The sequence below is a fragment of the Trachemys scripta genome, chromosome 5, assembly GCF_013100865.1.
Source record: "Trachemys scripta elegans isolate TJP31775 chromosome 5, CAS_Tse_1.0, whole genome shotgun sequence".
NCBI classification, from domain to species: domain Eukaryota; kingdom Metazoa; phylum Chordata; order Testudines; family Emydidae; genus Trachemys; species Trachemys scripta.
The window spans coordinates 137668745-137685432 of record NC_048302.1 but is presented as its reverse complement, the minus strand read 5'-3'; the positions used below and the strand labels follow the sequence as shown (position 1 = coordinate 137685432).

Sequence of the window (16688 nt, the reverse complement as noted above, 5' to 3'; positions counted from 1 at the left end):
TCGTTTCGCACCTTTTTTCCGTGCAGACACCATACCACGGCAAGCGTGCAGCCCGCTCAGCTCAGCCGCAGCTGTTGTGTCCTGGGTGCTGCTGGCAGCAGATGGTGTAGTAGGGCTGCAAACCATCGTCACACTTCCGCTGCCACTCTGCTCTCCTGCAGATGCCATACCACGGCAAGCATGGAGCCCGCTCAGCTCACCACACCAGTTATGAGCACTGTAAACACCTCGTGCATTATCCTGCAGTATATGCAGCAACGGAACCTGCAAAAGCAGGTGAGGAGGCGATGGCAGCGCGGTGACGAGAGTGATGAGGACATGGACACAGACTTCTCTCAAAGCACAGGCCCCGGCAATTTGGACATCATGGCGGTAATGGGGCAGGTTCATGCCGTGGAACGCTGATTCTGGGCCCAGGAAACAAGCACAGACTGGTGGGACCGCATAGTGTTTCATGTCTGGGATGATTCCCAGTGGCTGCAAAACTTTTGCATGCGTAAGGACACTTTCATGGAATTTTGTGACTTGCTTTCCCCTGGTCTGAAGCGCAAGAATACCAAGATGAGAGCAGCCCTCAGAGTTCACAAGCGAGTGGCGATAGCTCTCTGGAAGCTTGCAATGCCAGACAGCTACCGGTCAGTCGGGAATCAATTTGGAGTGGGCAAATCTACTGTGGTGGCTGCTGGGATCCAAGTAGCCAACGCAATCACTGAGCTGCTGCTACCAAAGGTAGTGACTCTGGGAAATGTGCAGGTCATAGTGGATGGCTTTTCTGCAATGGGATTCCCTAACTGTGGTGGGGCGATAGATGGATCGAATATCCCTATCTTGGCACCGGAGCACCAAGGCAGCAAGTACATAAATCGCAAGGGGTACTTTTCAAAGGTGCTGCAAGCACTGGTGGATCACAAGGGACGTTTCACCAACATCAACATGGGATGGCTGGGAAAGGTACATGACGCTCGCATCTTCAGGAACTCTGGTCTGTTTCAAAAGCTGCAGGAAGGAACTTTCTTCCCAGACCAGAAAATAACTGTTGGGGATGTTGAAATGTCTATAGTTATCCTTGGGGACCCAGCCTACCCCTTAATGCCATGGCTTATGAAGCCGTACACAGGCAGCCTGGACAGGAGTCAGGAGCTGTTCAACTATAGGCTGAGCAAGTGCAGAATGGTGGTGGAATGTGCCTTTGGACATTTAAAAGCGCGCTGGTGCAGTTTACTGACTCGGTTAGAGCTCAGCTAAACCAATATTCCCATCATTATTACTGCTTGCTGTGTGCTCCACAATATCTGTGAGAGTAAGGGGGAGATGTTTATGGCAGGGTGGGAGGTTGAGGCAAATCGCCTGGCTGCTGATTACACACAGCCAGAAACCAGGGCGATTAGAAGAGCACAGCAGGGTGCGCTGCACATCAGAGAAGCTTTGAAAACCAGTTTCATGACTGGCCAGGCTACGGTGTGAAAGGTCTGTTTTTTCTCCTTGATGAAAACCTGGCCCCTTGCTTCACTCTACTTTCCTGTAAGCCAACTGCCCTCCCCTCCCCCCTTCGATCACCGCTTGCAGAGGCAATAAAGTCATTGTTGTTTCAAATTCATGCATTCTTTATTAATTAGTCACAGAAATAGGGGGATAACTGCCAAGGTAGCCTGGGACGGGTGGTGGAGTAGGGAAGCACCGGGTAGGGTGGTGGAGGAAGGGAGGAGGGAAGGAAGGCCACACTGCACTTCAAAACTTATTGAATGCCAGCCTTCTGTTGCTTGGGCAGTCCTCTAGGGTGGAGTGGTTGGGTGCTCAGAGACACTCCCCCCTGCGTTCTTGGGCGTCTGGGTGAGGAGGCTATGGAACTTGGGGAGGAGGGCGGTTGGTTACACAGGGGCTGCAGTGGTGGTCTGTGATCCTGCTGCCTTTCCTGCATCTCAACCATAAGCCAGAGCATATCAGTTTGATCCTTCATTAGCCTCAGCATTGCATCCTGCCTCCTCTCATCATGCTGCCGCCACCACTCCTCTTGCTCCCGCCACCTGTCATCTCATGCGTCCCTCCTGTCCTCTCATTCATTTTGTGCTTTCCTGGACTCTGACATTGTTTGCCTCCAGGCATTCTGCTGGGCTTTTTCAGTGCGGGAGGACTGCATGAGCTCAGAGAACATTTCATCGCAAGTGTGTTTTTTTCACCTTCTTATCTGTGCTAGCCTCTGGGACAGAGATGCTAGTGGTAGTGTTGAAACATTTGCAGCTGCGGGAGGAAAAAAAGGGAGAGTTGGGTTGGCCATTTAAAAGGAGGGGCTGCGGTTTTGGGTTAACATGCAGCACAAACCCAACTAACCTCCCCCACCCCAAATTCTCTGGGATGATCACTTCACTCCTCCCCCCACCGCATGGCTAACAGCAGGGATGATTTCTTTTCAGCCACAGGCACACAGCCCAGCAGGAACAGCCACCTCTGAATGTCCCCTTAATAAAATTCCCCTATTTCAACCAGGAGACCATGAATGATATCACTCTCCTGAGGATAACAGAGAGAGATAAAGAATGGATGTTGCTTGACTGCATTCCAGTAGCTTTACTGGCCATGAATACATGCCAAGTCTTCAGGGAAAATTAATCATTAAACACACTTGCTTTTAAACCATGTATTATATTTACAAAGGTACATTCACCAGATGGACCTTCTCCGCCTTCAAGGAATATAGCTCCTGTCAGACTAATTTGATATTTTTTTGGATGTAATTACACGTTTGGTTGATAAAGGTAATAGTGTTCATCACAGGCACCGGCTTCCTCCTTTCCCTGGGGGGACTCAACACCCGCTCAGCCACACCCCACTCCACTGCTTCCCTCAAGCCCCACCCACGCCCCGCCTCTTCCCACCCCTGTTCCACCCCAGGCCCCGCCCCACCCCTGCCTCTTGCCTCCCAGTTCCACCCCCTCCCCCAAGTGCACCCCATCTCCACTCCTCCCCCTCCCTCCCAGTGCCTACTGCACGCCACAGAACAGCTGATCGCAGTGGACCGGAGGCACTGGTGGGGAGCAGGGAAACTGGCTGCTGGTGGGTGCTAAGCACCCGCTAAAATGGTGTTCGCATCATATACTTCGAGTTCTGTACGGTGTTTGACTTGGCACCGCCTGACATTTTGATTAAAAAACTAGACCAGTATAAAGTTAACATGGCCCACATGAAGTGGATTAAAAGCTGGTCTCAGAATGTTACTGTAAATGGGGAATCGTCAGTTCGTGGGTGTGCTTCCAGTGGAGTCCCTCAGGGATCACTTCTTGGCCCTTTGCTATTTAACATTTTTATCAAGGACCTGCAAAAAAAAATATAAAATCATCACTGACAGACAGGACCCTCTGTTGCTTATCACTGACAGAGTTTGCAGATGACACAAAAACTGGGGGAGCGGTAAATAAATAAGAGGTCCGGTCACTGATTTCGAGTGATCTGGATTGCTTGGTAAATTGGCATTTCAATATAACTAAATGTAAATGTCCACATCTGGGAACGACGACTGACGGCCTCACTTACAGGATGGGGGGCTCGAACCTGGGGAGCAGGGACTGAAAGAGCTTTGGAGGTCCTGGCAGATAATGAGCTGAACATGAGCTGACACTGTGGCCAAAAGAGCTAATGCGATCCCGGGATAGAGAAACAGGAATCTCCAACAGGAGCAGAGAGGTACGTTCCCTCTATAGTTGGCACTGGTGCGACCACTGCTGGAATCCTGCATCCAGTCCTGGTGCCCACAAATTCAAGAAGGACGTTGATAAATTGGAGAGAGTATTCGAAACCATCCCTTCTAGTGATAACTCAAAGAGCTCAGTCCATTTTGCTCAACAAAAAAGAAGGTTAAGAGGTGACTTGATCCAGGGCCAGCTCTAGGCACCAGCCTAGCAAGCAGGTACCTGGGGCGGCAAACAGGAAAGGGAGGCTTCCCGGGCGGTGTTAGAGCGGCACGCCAGCGGCAGCTCCTCCGGGGTTCCCTCTTCGCTCTTCGGCGTCAGCTTTCTTTTCCCTTCGCTGCCTGGGGCGGCAAAAAAGGTAGAGTCGGCCCTGACTTGATCACAGCCAAGCCATGTAACCCTTCTGCCAAGTGGATTCAGCGGCCAGGTTCAATATCTCGGGGTTCCTTTTCAACAATACAACACAGAACCAGCTCGAGCTCCCACCCTGTAACCTGGGAAATTTACACACCACCCCTGGGTGCCTCTGAGAGGCAACACTTCCCCTCTCGCAAGCACAGAGCCTGAGTGTAGAAAAGAAACTTTCAATGAAAGGAGGGAAGTCAGCCGACATTACTTAGGGAAATGCCACAAGCAGGATTTATAAACATAAACTGGGAGCAGGACGCACACCCCAGAGTGCATGGGGCAGAGCCTTCTGCCTCCGGTTCTTCAGTTCTACAACCAATTGTTCCTTTTCTGTGCCCCTCTCGGCTCCCTCTCCACACCCCACTCACAGTGGGTGTCCTGGGTCAGTGAGCACCCAGGGTTCAGAGGTGCAGCTGTGTGAGTTCCCCTCCCGCCCGGAGGAGGGAAAGAGGGAGGCACCTTACTTGTTCCGCCATCCGAATACTTGCTCTGCCTTCCCCGCCCTGCTGACCAGCCGCTGTGCTGCACGCGGTCACCTCCTGTTGCCACCTGCTTCTCCACTGTGACCTCTGTGGGTCCGTCTCTTGCAGTTCCCCCCCAGCTCTCAGCGATTGTCAGCTCTTAGTGGGGGAACCTCTTTGCTGAAGCAGGCTGGGAGGAAAGGCCGTCCCACAACAGGTGATTTCAGCTCTAGTGAGCACTTAGCAAAACGAAAGACTCCTAATAGAGTCTTAATTAGCTCTGCCTTTGAACAGTGGGGAGGAGAAGGTTAAACGGTGCCTAGGACTCTTAGGTAGAGCCCACACCTGCTGGCAGGGGCACCTGTCCCCACCCCCTCTTACCCTTCACAGGGGTCTGGCATCCTAGCCCCCTACTCTGCAAATTCTTTTCAGTTGAGGGCGGCCCCCTCCATCAGGACCGGCTAAGTGCCGTTCTGCTCCCCTTTACTCATACAATAAGGGTAACAACATGTCGCTTCCCCAGAGTCACTTTCCCAGTTTCATCTGGTGGCTGCTGGCTTTCCTTTGGCGGCTCCGGTTATAAAGGTGCTGTCCCCGCTGAGCCGATTGTCACGCACCGTGGTGGGCTCAGGGCTGGTGGAAGCCCCCAGAACCTGGTCAGATTGTTCACAGAAGAGGCAGGTAGAAGGGGAATTCCCGGAGGTGCGGTTATTCATTCTGTCTGTGCAGTAGTCGGTTTCAAGCCACTTGATTCGCTCTCTGCACTGATGGGCGGTCCAGTGGATTCCCAATGCCACAAGCTCCTGCAAGATTTCTTTGTACCCACAATCACTTCTTGCACTCTTACTGGAGTCAAATGTCTTGCTTGTCTCTGTTAGGATATAGATATTCAAGCCTGTCTGCAAAGGCCTATACTTTAAGAATGTAGGTGTATTCTTATCCCTTAGCGAGTTATAGAGGTATAAAAGAGAGAATCAAAATCACTGTCTGTCTGTGTAAGGGACAGTCTGAGGCCTGGTTCTTAGGCTAAGGCCTTCGGCTAAGCAGCAGAGGCAGCCATAAACTGGGAAGCGAATGGTCACATCCTCACATCCCAAATCCGTCACATGGAAATAAGGTGCTATTGGGCTGTTAGGAATACAATCCTGTCCTGATATTCCTGTCACCTCCAGAGAAAGGGAAGAGCCTAGAAGATGTAAAAGGAAACTTAGTTTGATTGGATCCTGTCTGGCAAGAACTCACTTATCAATAGCTGGGATGTCAAATCCTCATTTCTGTATTGTTCTATCACTGTAGTCTCCACTTCCCTATTGTTTGTCTGTATAATCTCTGTCTGGTTCTGGGATTGTTTCTGTCTGCTGTATAATTAATTTTGTTGGGTGTTAACCAATTAAGGTGGTGGGATATAATTGGTTAAATAACCATGTTACAATGTGTCAGGGTTGGTTAGTTACATTTCAGTAAAATGATTGGTTAAGGTATAACTAAGCAGAACTCAAGTTTTATTATATAGTCTGCAGTCAATCAGGAAGTAAGGGGGGAATGGGAACAGGGAATGGGGTGGGGGAATTGGAATCATGTTTTGCTAAGGGGGGGATGGGAACAGGGACACAGGCACGGCTCTGTGGTGTCAGAGCTGGGAAGGGGGACACTGAGGAAGGAAACTGGAATCATGCTTGCTGGACGTTCACCCCAATAAACATCGAATTGTTTGCACCTTTGGACTTCGGGTATTGTTGCTCTCTGTTCATGCGAGAAGGACCAGGGAAGTGAGAGGGTGAAGGAATAAGCCCCCTAACAGTCTCGCACTCCGATTTACCAGAATTTGCTGTGTTCCTATAGCCAGGTAGCAGTGCATTAGGGTCGGGTATCTGTCTGTCCGTGGGTATAGCTGGCACAGGAAACTGATCCGTGGATTTTCAGGTGAGCATGGAAAGGAAGAGTTAAATGCACAGCAGCTGTATTTGAACCAAGTAGGCTTGCTTCTGGACTGGTTCCTGGGAATCAAATGGCAAGTTTTGGGGTAGAAGGGCTCAGATCCACAGGCCCAGAGGACTGTGGGACATTGGAGGACTTTCTGGACACGAGCAGGCTTGAGCTGCATTCACACTGCAAAATGACAGGGCTTGGACCCAAGTCTTGATGGTCCTTGGTCCCACCAGAACTTGGGCTTGGACCCAGCCCTCCGGGTGGATCCTAGGATCCGGGTCCTGAGGGCTTGCAGACCTGATTCAGAAAGATTCATGCGTAGATGCTCTGGGGGGTTAGGCTCAAATCTGAGCCCAGGTTTACAATGCGGTGTAGAGACACCCGCAGGACTGCTAGACTCCCCGGCAAGTGTTCTGCAAGTCCTCAGAGGCCCAGCTGGAGCAGGGAGCGGCTAGGGCAGCGCTGAGAGACCCAGCTCCAGGGGAGCTGTGGGAGCTGGCCGGCTCCTTGCCAGGGAGAAGCAGTGAAATTGACGTTATTCTTCTGAATCGGGACAAAAGAAAATAAGAAAATACTGGAACTTCAGGTGACCCCAACTCCTCGCGTTTCAGCCAGCTCTCTTCCCGAGCTGCTCAGTAGAGATTGGCATTTGGCTGCAGCCTGGCTGTAGTTTGTGGTTCAGGACTGAGAGCCCCTGGAGAATGAAGATTACGAACAGGGATCAAGTTCCGATCCAGCCGCCCTGAAATCTTGCAAGCCAATCACGCGAGACTGCAGCTCAACTGAGACTGTCCTCCCCCTCTGGCACTGGATGTTGTGCAAACCCAGCGTAAGGAACAGCCCCTGCCCCAGAAAGATCACAGTCTAAACAGACGCAGAGCGGGCGGGGAACCACAGGCAGAGACAAATTAAGAGATTTATGCAAGGTCGCAGAGCAGATCAGTAACAGAACCAAAAATGGAACTTGGGTGCTCTGAATGCCAAGCCAGGGCACCGCCCACTAGACCACACTGCCATCCTAAAGTCAGGGACAGCATCGCTCCTGGCCTCTGCAGTCCTGGGACGCAGCTTCATTTAGTATTGCTTAATAAATGCATAGCCTAACTCTGGATTTTCACATCAAACTCCGGAGCCAGCAGCTTCTCCTTTCCACGCTGGCTCAGCACTCCTGGCCCGTGAAGTCTGCTGACTCCGATTTGATTCACACCCGACACCAAGCAGTGGAGCTGCTCAGGACATTGTAAGTTACTTGCTACCCGTTTGGGGCTTGACAAGGGGGATTTCCCAGACACCCGCCCCATTTGCACTGGATTTAGAAGTGAAGTGGAGCCATAGAGTCCAGTAGTACGTGGACTTCCTAGGGAATCCCGCAGGAGAAGTTAATGCCAATTCCCCTACTCCAGGTATGCGAAAACCCAGCCTATTGAAGCTACGCTCTGAGGAGATGGTCACTGTCTGCCCATCACCTGTTACCAAAGGCCAAGACCAAAGACCTGAGCTGTATGAAGAAACAGCTGATCTGCCCAGTCTCTCCCCTGGGTCCGGACCCAAGTCGGATGAATGGGGAAAACCCAGGTGTAGGTTTGGAAGGACTAATACCTGCTATAGCCCTAGGCTGGGTTTGGGGGTGACCTTGGGGGAGCTTTCTGGCATGCGTGTGGGTTCTTTTATCGTTTCAATATGCTTTCTATGAGATGCTTTTCCCTTAAGAATGAATGGGCTTGCTTAGAAGCCGTTGGGTTGTGGGCGATACACTGAGCATAAACCTCAAAGAGAAAGCAAAACGCAGGCGGCAGACGGACTTGCTGGGGATATCACGGCGTAAGGCAGGGAGGTGTGCTGCTTTAAAATCCCCCGGCAGGAGGGAGGGAGACTCAGGGCTCCATCCGAGAGAGGTACCGGCTGGGAACCAGAAGCCAGAAGTGGATGCCCTTGGTGAACCCTGGAGGGGGAATACAGGTGCATCAAAGAGCAAGGAGAAACAACTGCCCCCGACCATGGGAGAGAGACAGCACTGTACTGTGGAGTGACCTGCTACCCCCCAGGAAAGACCATAGACCCAGGGAATCAGCCCCCGCCCCTCCCACCAAAGCATCTGACCCTGTGCTGGGCGTGTCATGCTCATCTCTGACAGAGCCCACCATGCCGAATCATACCATAGAGTTAGAAGGGTCTGCAAGGGTCATCTAGTCTAACCCCCATGTCTAATTTGCCCTGCCAAAAAGTCTCCTTGCATTGCAGTGAGTAGGTGTATATTGAGCACTCTTCCCTTAGCCCGGAGTTAGTGCTTAGTATTTTCCTGGTGCTGCAGCCGTGCCGAGAGATGGGACAGCAATCCCGAAGTGATGTGCAAGGGGGGATAACTGCATCTAAGTGCGTATGATGGAATCTAAGGAGAGGTACGTGTGTGTAATGCAGCCACAACAGTGTCTAGGGGCCACTGACAGAGACGAGGGATGGTCCAGTGGCTAGGGGAGATTTCCTGTGACACCTTGGGCAAGTCACTTACCTGCTCTGTGCCTCAGTTTCCCCCCGTACAATGGGAGGAATAGCACTGCCCTACCTCCCAGGGGGGTTGTAAGGATAAATCCACTGAAGTGCGTGGTGCTCAGACAGTGATGAGGTTTGTTAGGAAGAACAATAAATTTGGCATGTGCCACATGGCCAGTTCAAACGCCATCCCTCTAGCCTGGCGGCTGGAACTGCCTCTGCTCACTCTCCTCTGGGCACAGAGGGGCCAGTCTGGAGCCGTGCAAGCCCTGCTGTGGCCAAAGGGAGGTTGGGCGCCTGCCAGGGCCGTCACACTGGTACTTCCCCCAGTACCATCCCGATCCCTGCATTCAAAATATTGCTAAATGTGCAAAGGGTGAAAGGAGCAAAACAGCTGACGGCATGAGCGACTTCCCCAAACCAGAGTCATTACAAACCCACCAAGGGGAAGTGACACGCTCTCCTGGATTCTTCTCCAGCCCTGGGATTAAATCGCTCTCCTGGAGTCAGCGTGGGCAGACGCCGTCTCCTAGGTCTGGGGCTCTGGTCCTCTGGCTGGGGATTTCCTAAGGGAGCAGCTCTCTCCTGGGGACCATTCCATGAGAAGGTAACATTTCCTGCTTCTCCGGGCCATGCCTGAGACCCCTGGGGGGGGGATGTAGCGACCTGAGTGGCAAAGGCAGGGGACATACCTGGGTCTCGGGGCTGGACGCCTGGATAAAGGGGGTTTAAAATGCGACGTGGCCATCTTGCACAGGTTGGATGCCGACTGCTGCCGGGGTAGATATATAGATTCCAGGACACTACGGATCCCATCCAGAGCTGAGCGGAGGGGATGGCGCCGGCTCAGGTTTGGATCTGCTGGTGCAGAACTCAACCAAGATGTGATTTCCACCTCCCTCCCAACCCAGACCCCGGAAACAGGCTCCCAGACCTGATCCAGAACCAAAACCCCAGGGTTGGGCTCAGACCCAGGGGTTCAAACCCAAAGGGCCCCCTCCTGCCCCACCAGGGAACGTGAGCAGATGGGGAGTTCCAGTCTGGAGCCAGAGCTAAGGAAGGGTGTCGATAAGACATGAGATTGTGGTTAGGTGACACAGGCCTCTGGAAAGGATGCGAGGAGTGGGGCAGGGTGAGGCAGACATCTGGGAAGGGGAAGGGACCCCACCCCACGCAGACACCTGCAGGACCACAGCACACTGGTGGGACCTGGGAAGGTCGGTGGGGAGCCCGCAACCCCCCCAGGGTGCGGCTCAGTGAGGATGGCGTTGGATGTAGCCAGGCGAGTGGGAAGAGTCTGGTTACCTGTTGGCTTTGTACGGGGCAGGGAGCTGCTCACCTTCACCAGACACAGGAGTAGAGCCTGGGGCAAGAGAGACAGCACCTAGGTGCCACCTTCCCTAGAGCAGAGCATATCCCCTGGCACCCTGATACCTGGGCTGCCTCTGCAGTCAGAAAGGTCTATGTCAGGGGTGGGCAAACTTTTTGGCCCGAGGGCCACATCTGGGTGAGGAAATTGCAGCAGGGCCATGAATGTAGGGCTGGGACAGGGGGTTGGGAGGGATGCAGGAGGGGTGTGGCGTGCAGGAGGGGGCTCAGGACAGGGGGTTGGGGTGCAGGGAGGGATGTGGGAGGGAGCTCAGGGAAGAGGGTTGGGGTGCAGGAGGGGTTTGGGGTGCGGGCTCTGGCCCACCGCCGCTTACCTTGAGCAGCCCTGGGATGGCAGCGATGCGCAGCGGGTCTAAGGCGGGCTCCCTGCCTGCCCTGGCCCCGTGCCGCTCCCAGAAGCAGCTGGCACCATGTCCCTGGGGCTGCTGGGGGACAGACAGACGGCGCAGAGTGCTCCGCGCACTGCCCTCGCCTGCAGGTACCTCCTCTGAAGCACCCATTGGCCGCGGTTCCCCGTTTCTGGCCAATGAGAGCTGCAGGGGGTGGTGCCTGCAGGTGAGGGCAGTGCACGGAGACCTCTGCCCCCGCCCCATCCCCTGGGGGGCCACAGGGACATGGTGCTGGCCTCTTCCGGCTGCGGCGCGGGGCCAGGGCAGGCAGGGAGCTTGTCTTAGCCCAACTGCGCCACGGGGCTGGCCAACCCACGGGCCGGATCCCAAGCCCTCACGGGCCGGATCTGGCCTGCAGGCCATAGTTTGCCCACCCTGGTCTATGTGCATCCTATGACAGGCCCACTGGGCACCTTTGCCGGGACCATGGAGAGGAAGTGTCCCCAGCTGGGGAAGGAAGGAGATGGGTCCTCCCCTGTCTGACTCACTATAGGATCCTGATCAGTGGCGTAGCCAGGTTTTAAGAGCAGGGGGAGCAAACATAAAAAAGGTGCCCCCCTGGCTCCTCCTCTGGCCACGCCCCCCTTGGCTCCTCCTCCAGCCGCTCCGCGCCCCCCCATTTGGCTGGCTCCTCCAGACCCATCTATTGCTAGGGCCCTGCAGGCACCTGGGAGCCCCCTGCATGCACCCTGACACCCCCCCATGCCCCAGGCCGGGCCAAGCCGCGGTGGGGTCCGTGTCCCTTTAAGAGCGGGGCTGGGCTGAGCTGAGCCCGCGGGGGATGGCTCCACTCCCTGCTGCAGGCTGATGCCGGAGCCTGGGCTGAGAGCCCCGCTGGTCTCCTGCACCAGCTCCGGGTGGGGCTTTGCTGCGGCTCCCCCCAGGCCGGGCCGCCCCCTTCACCTGCACAGTAGGGGCGGGTTGCATGAGGGCAGGACCTGGTGCCATCCGCCTGGCAGGCCCTGGTGGGCACCTGGCGGGCCCTGGGGGGCACCGGGCGAGATGAGGTGTTGTGGGGGGCATCAGGCAGGGGGATGGGGCACTGGGCCCCGGGCCGAGCGCCCAACGTGTGCTCAGTCACTCACCTTCCCATCTGGGCCGAAGGGGAGGGACTCTCAGTCTCTTCCCCGAGTGGGGAGGGCGCGGGGTCCCGCTGGGTCTCCGTGACCTCGCTTGGCCTTGAGGAGGTGGCGGAAGCTAGGTGGAGCTGGTAGTCCGGCCAGCGGGGCTGCTGAACGCCCGCTCCTCCATCTCCGCCTCGCCCCAACACAGAGCACGCCAGGCACGAACCCCGTCCCAGGTTAGCCCCCGGCTGGGGCCGAGGGCTGAACAGGCCCAGCAGGGCGGTGCGGGGGCTGCTGGAGGGGGAAGCTGGGGAAGGGGTGGCACGGCCTCAACCCCCTGGGGCTGCCTGCCCCGCAGAGGAGGCAGAGGGGCGCAAGCCGCAACAGGACCCCAGCCCCCTGGGAGAGGGGATCTGGGGCCAGCCTGGGGAGGCAGGAGCAGCCCTGGGGGTGCTGGGTGCGTGCAGGGCAGAGCCCCAGGAGAGCCCCAGCCCCGCGGCGGGCAGCGCTGCAGAGGAGGAGCCCGCGGCGGGCGAGGGGCAGCTGGCGGGCAGATCCCCTCTCGGCCCGGAAGCTGCCGGGGAGAGGGAAGCTGCCCGCCAACTGCGGAGCACTCGGCCGCCGAGCCCTGAGCCGCCACAGGAAGCGGCCGCGGCGGCGATGTTGGGGCCGCGTGGGGCGCGATGGCCGAGGCGCCGACCCCTTCGCTCCTCTGGCCGCACCCGCTGCCCCACCCCCCAATGGCTCCTCCGGAGTCCGGCCGTGCTGCCCCCCCACTTGCCTGCAGGACCCCAGCGGCGGCCCGGCAGGCGCCGCTTTTGAAAACTTTACTGAGGGGAAGCGGCTGCTTCCCCTGAACCCCCCTAGCTACGCTACTGATCCTGACGAAAATCAGGCTCCTCCTTCTGCCCTCTTCCAATAAAGCCAGGTTGTCTCTTCGTTGCATCGTGCAGGGCACTGCCTGGCCAGCTGGACTGGGAGGCCGCGGCGGAGGATTGGACAAGAGGGAGGTGGGTGAATTTAAAAGGCAATGAAACGGCTTTGCTGTAATCCACTGGGGAGTGTGTGTTACAGGTGCCCCCTGTGCCAATAGCTAGAGGCGATGAATGACCGCACCGTCTTAGCCTTTAGCTCGTGCTTTTTAGCGCTAGAGGTTCCAGGTTCAACGCCAGGTGCGTCAGCCAAGAGGGCATCTGTCATCCAGCTTCCATATGCAAGGTCTGACTAACCTGTGGGACTCCCTGCTGCAGGGATGGGCCCTGGACAATTTTCAAATGGCCTGCATATCTGCCACCTTTAGGAAGCCAGTCTTTGGGCTACTGTAGATATGGTTTGCACCTCTCTGCTGTTCTCCCCTGGGGAGCCCATTACTTGTTCGGGGAGAGGGGAGCTGTTGCCAGAGGGTCCCAGCTCAGGGTCTAGTCTAGAGCCCATTGAGGGCATTGGGTCTTACCAATGACTTCACTGCGCTTTGGGTCAGGTCCTCAGTGTGACCCAGGAGTCCACTGGCTAGTCATTGCCTCCTAAACCACAGAGCAGCTTGGAGACTGGCTGCTCAACCCATGACTAGGATGACCAGACAGCAAGTGTGAAAAATCAGGACAGGGGGTGTTGGGGGGGGCGTAATAGGAGCCTATATAAGAAAAAGACCCAAAAATTGGGACTCAACCCACGACTGGCTCAGGTGTGGGGCTGAGAACCAGCAGTGCCCCCTCTCTCCTTCCCCTGCTCCCGAAGGAATGGGCTGCCTGGGAGCGGGTCAGTAGTGCTCACCTCCCCGGGGGCTCCAGGGCCATAGTGATGCATCATGGCAGACGTAGTCCAGCTGGGGAACCCATCCCATAGAGGTGAATGGGGAAGCGAGGCACCTGAACTACAACCCCCAGGATGCACTGCGACATCATTTCCAAATGGATGTTTTTCAAGAGTCCAGTTTTTTAGTTTTCCCTAGAAAGCAGACCCCCCTCCCCCTCCCCCTCCCACACACTCTCCACCCCCCACCCACAGTCTGTTTAGTTGAAAATCCCAATTTTCCATCAAAACCCACTTTTGACAGAATGTTTCCAACCAGCGTTCCTTCTTACTCTGTGCCCAGCCCTCTAGCAATGATCCCACACTAGAACGTGGTCAGATCACCAGGGCTTTGCTGGTGAACATGCCCTGTGACCTGTAATGGCCCCTGAGATCAGGGAAACGGAGGTTTCACATCCCCTCCAACCACTGCACCTCCAGCAGCATACCAACTGCTAGCAGCGCCCTGAGCCCAGCCAGAGAAGAGCTCCACCTGGGGACTCCTCCTGGGTCTCTCATAAACTGGCGCTGGCTGAACGACATTGCTGGTGGCTCCGCTAATGTTCATAGCCTGGGATTCCCGGGCAGTCACCGACTCCAGTCATCTGTCCCCTGTCTGGTCTGTTGAGGAGAAAAACCAGAGGGACTGAGGAGCTGCTGAGTTCATGGGGGTTGGAGAGAACAGGACAGGTCCTGAATGGGTCGAGACCTGAACAGCAGCATTTCCTTAGGGCAGGAGAGCCCCAGTCTCAGGGAAGGTTTTAGTTGCAGTGAGATGGGTCTCAGCAGTAATGAATAGAGCTCGGACCTGTGGGTTTGCATTGGGCCAATCTCTATTATGTCACAGCAGCACCGAGAGATCCTAGCCCAGATCAGGGCCCATTGTGCTGGCCGCCACACAGACACAAACTGAGAGACAGTCCCTGTCCCAAAGAGCTCATAATCTAAGGCTGTGCAGTCTAGTGGACAGAGCGCTGGCTTGGAATTCAGGAGACCAGGGTTCTGTTGCTGGTCTGCTGGGTGACCTCAGGCAAGTCTGTGCCTCAGTTTCCCCAGCTGTAAAATGGGAATATTGGCACTGCCCTCCTTTGTAAAGCGCCTTTAGAGCTTTGGATGAAAAACACTATAGAAGCGCTAGGTATAAAACTAAAGAGAGGGCAGGAAGCAGAGGTCAAGGGAATTGCCCAGGGTGGCACAGAACGTTATTGGCAGAACTAGGAGTAGTGCCCAGGTCTCCTGCATCTCAGACTAATGCCCTATCCCCTGGACCACAACAGCCAGCAACACTAGAGATGGGTCAGAACCAGAACCCCGGGTCGAAACACCCCGGAACCTTGGGGATGTTCAAACCCACATCCAGATCTGAATGTCAGAAACGGCTCCTCTCACTACATACAGGCCTGGGGTACGTCTTAGAAACCTGATTCAGGATCCACCACTTCCCCAGAGCGAACCAGCGACAACGAAACTGTGAAACCAGGGCAGGAGCGCAGGAGAAACGAAACTTAGTGGGGAAGCGTGTGTGGAAAAGTGACTCCAGGAAACAGATGGGACATTGCAGAGAGACACGGGGATGTTCACTTCCTTCTCAGCCCTGCTGGCTTGCAGTGTCCAGAGTTTAGCAGTTATTTTGGGCTCTCTGGCACACCACCAACCTGTTTTAGTTCTGTAATTTGCCGGATATCTTTGGAGCCAAGTTGGGGCAAACATGCACAGCCCTAGGACCTCAGCGTGCTGTTCCCAGTGGGACGCCATGTGCTGGAGGGGATCTTCCATTGAGGCTTGCTATAGATCAGGAGAGAGTGGACCATTTTCTAGATGGGAGCCCCAGGAGAACAAGGTGATAATGGGAATGGGCTCCTCCTAACCCACTCAAGTTCGCACACTGGAGATATCTGGGAAACGCAGACATTGTTGCAAAACAATTGTGAAATTTGTTGCAGAAGTGTTCATCAAAATTTCACATTTTTGGAAATTTCTGGCCGCAAAAAAAAAAAAAAAAAAAATTTAAAATCATGAAAATTTTCCAGGAAGTGTGAAAATTGGTAACATTTTTGACCAGCTGCATTTTTCAAGCACTGGACGGAAGCGTGCGTTCTTGTCCCCTGCAAGCGGTTAGCCTGCACAACAGATAAAAGCCTTCACTGAAGATCTCGGGGTCTGTCTTTGCTGGGGTCCCAGAGTGGAGGGTATTTGATGGTAGCTGTTAAAAGGTGCCCACAAGAGGCCATTTGCCGTGTAGACTAATCTAGCTACAGGACTGATACTGCTTCCATTACCGTAGCATCTGAACATCTCACCGCCTTTCTGTATCTATCCCCACAACACAGGAAACGGGAGGCAAAGCAGGGACTTGAACCTAGCTGTCCCATGTCAGACTAGCTCACCTAACTGCTAGAACATCCTTCTCCCGAACAACATCTGGGTCCTGCCTCAGCACAAGGGGCTGGACTAGACCTCTCTAGCAGACATGCCAAACCCATGAAAAAATGCAGAAATCGGGCTTGTTTTTGGCTTAATTGGCTTGTGAGGTGCTTGTTTTTAGCTTGTAGCCTGTTGGGCTTGTAGCATCTTTCTTTTTCCCCTTTGATCGGCTCCCGGCAAGCAGGGGCAAGGGAGGGAGAGAGTCAGGGGTGCACAGCGGGCCCACCATAGTCCCAGAATGCAGGCCGGGTGGGATCTAGTCACAGAGTATTGGGGTCCTTAGGGATTGGCTTGTTTTGAAATGGGATCAGCTTGATTTTTGGCGTATTGTGAAAGTCGGGTGCTTATTTACCACGTGAAAGTTGGCAACTGTGCTCTCTAGGCCCCTTCCACCCCTACATTTCTATGGTTGAACCTACAAACTTAGGAGTAAAACAACAGGTGCTATTCTTCTTGCATGCACTAGGTGGTGCTCTTTTGACAGACTAACTACATATACCAGGTTTCAGAGTAGCAGCCGTGTTAGTCTGTATCCGCAAAAAGAAGAACAGGAGTACTTGTGGCACCTTAGAGACTAACAAATTTATTAGAGCATAAGCTTTCGTGGACTACAGCCCACTTCTTCGGATGCATCCGAAGAGGAACATATATTGAGGAGAT

General features: G+C 54.7%; 1 protein-coding gene across 5 annotated transcripts in view; it reads left to right on the top strand.

Annotated features, from left to right (window-relative positions):
• The window catches only part of SIGLEC1 (sialic acid binding Ig like lectin 1), a 67471-nt gene that overhangs the window by 12523 nt on the left and 38260 nt on the right, over positions 1-16688 (top strand). For 2 of the 5 annotated variants that reach the window (XM_034771295.1, XM_034771300.1), the window contains exon 2: positions 9451-9578. The exons of 2 other annotated variants lie outside the window; for them this stretch is intronic. The gene's annotated coding sequence lies outside the window, so the exon portion shown is untranslated. Of the gene's footprint in view, positions 1-7295; positions 7722-9450; positions 9579-16688 lie in introns of those variants that run through there. One more of the 5 variants, XM_034771299.1, reaches the window with a different exon arrangement.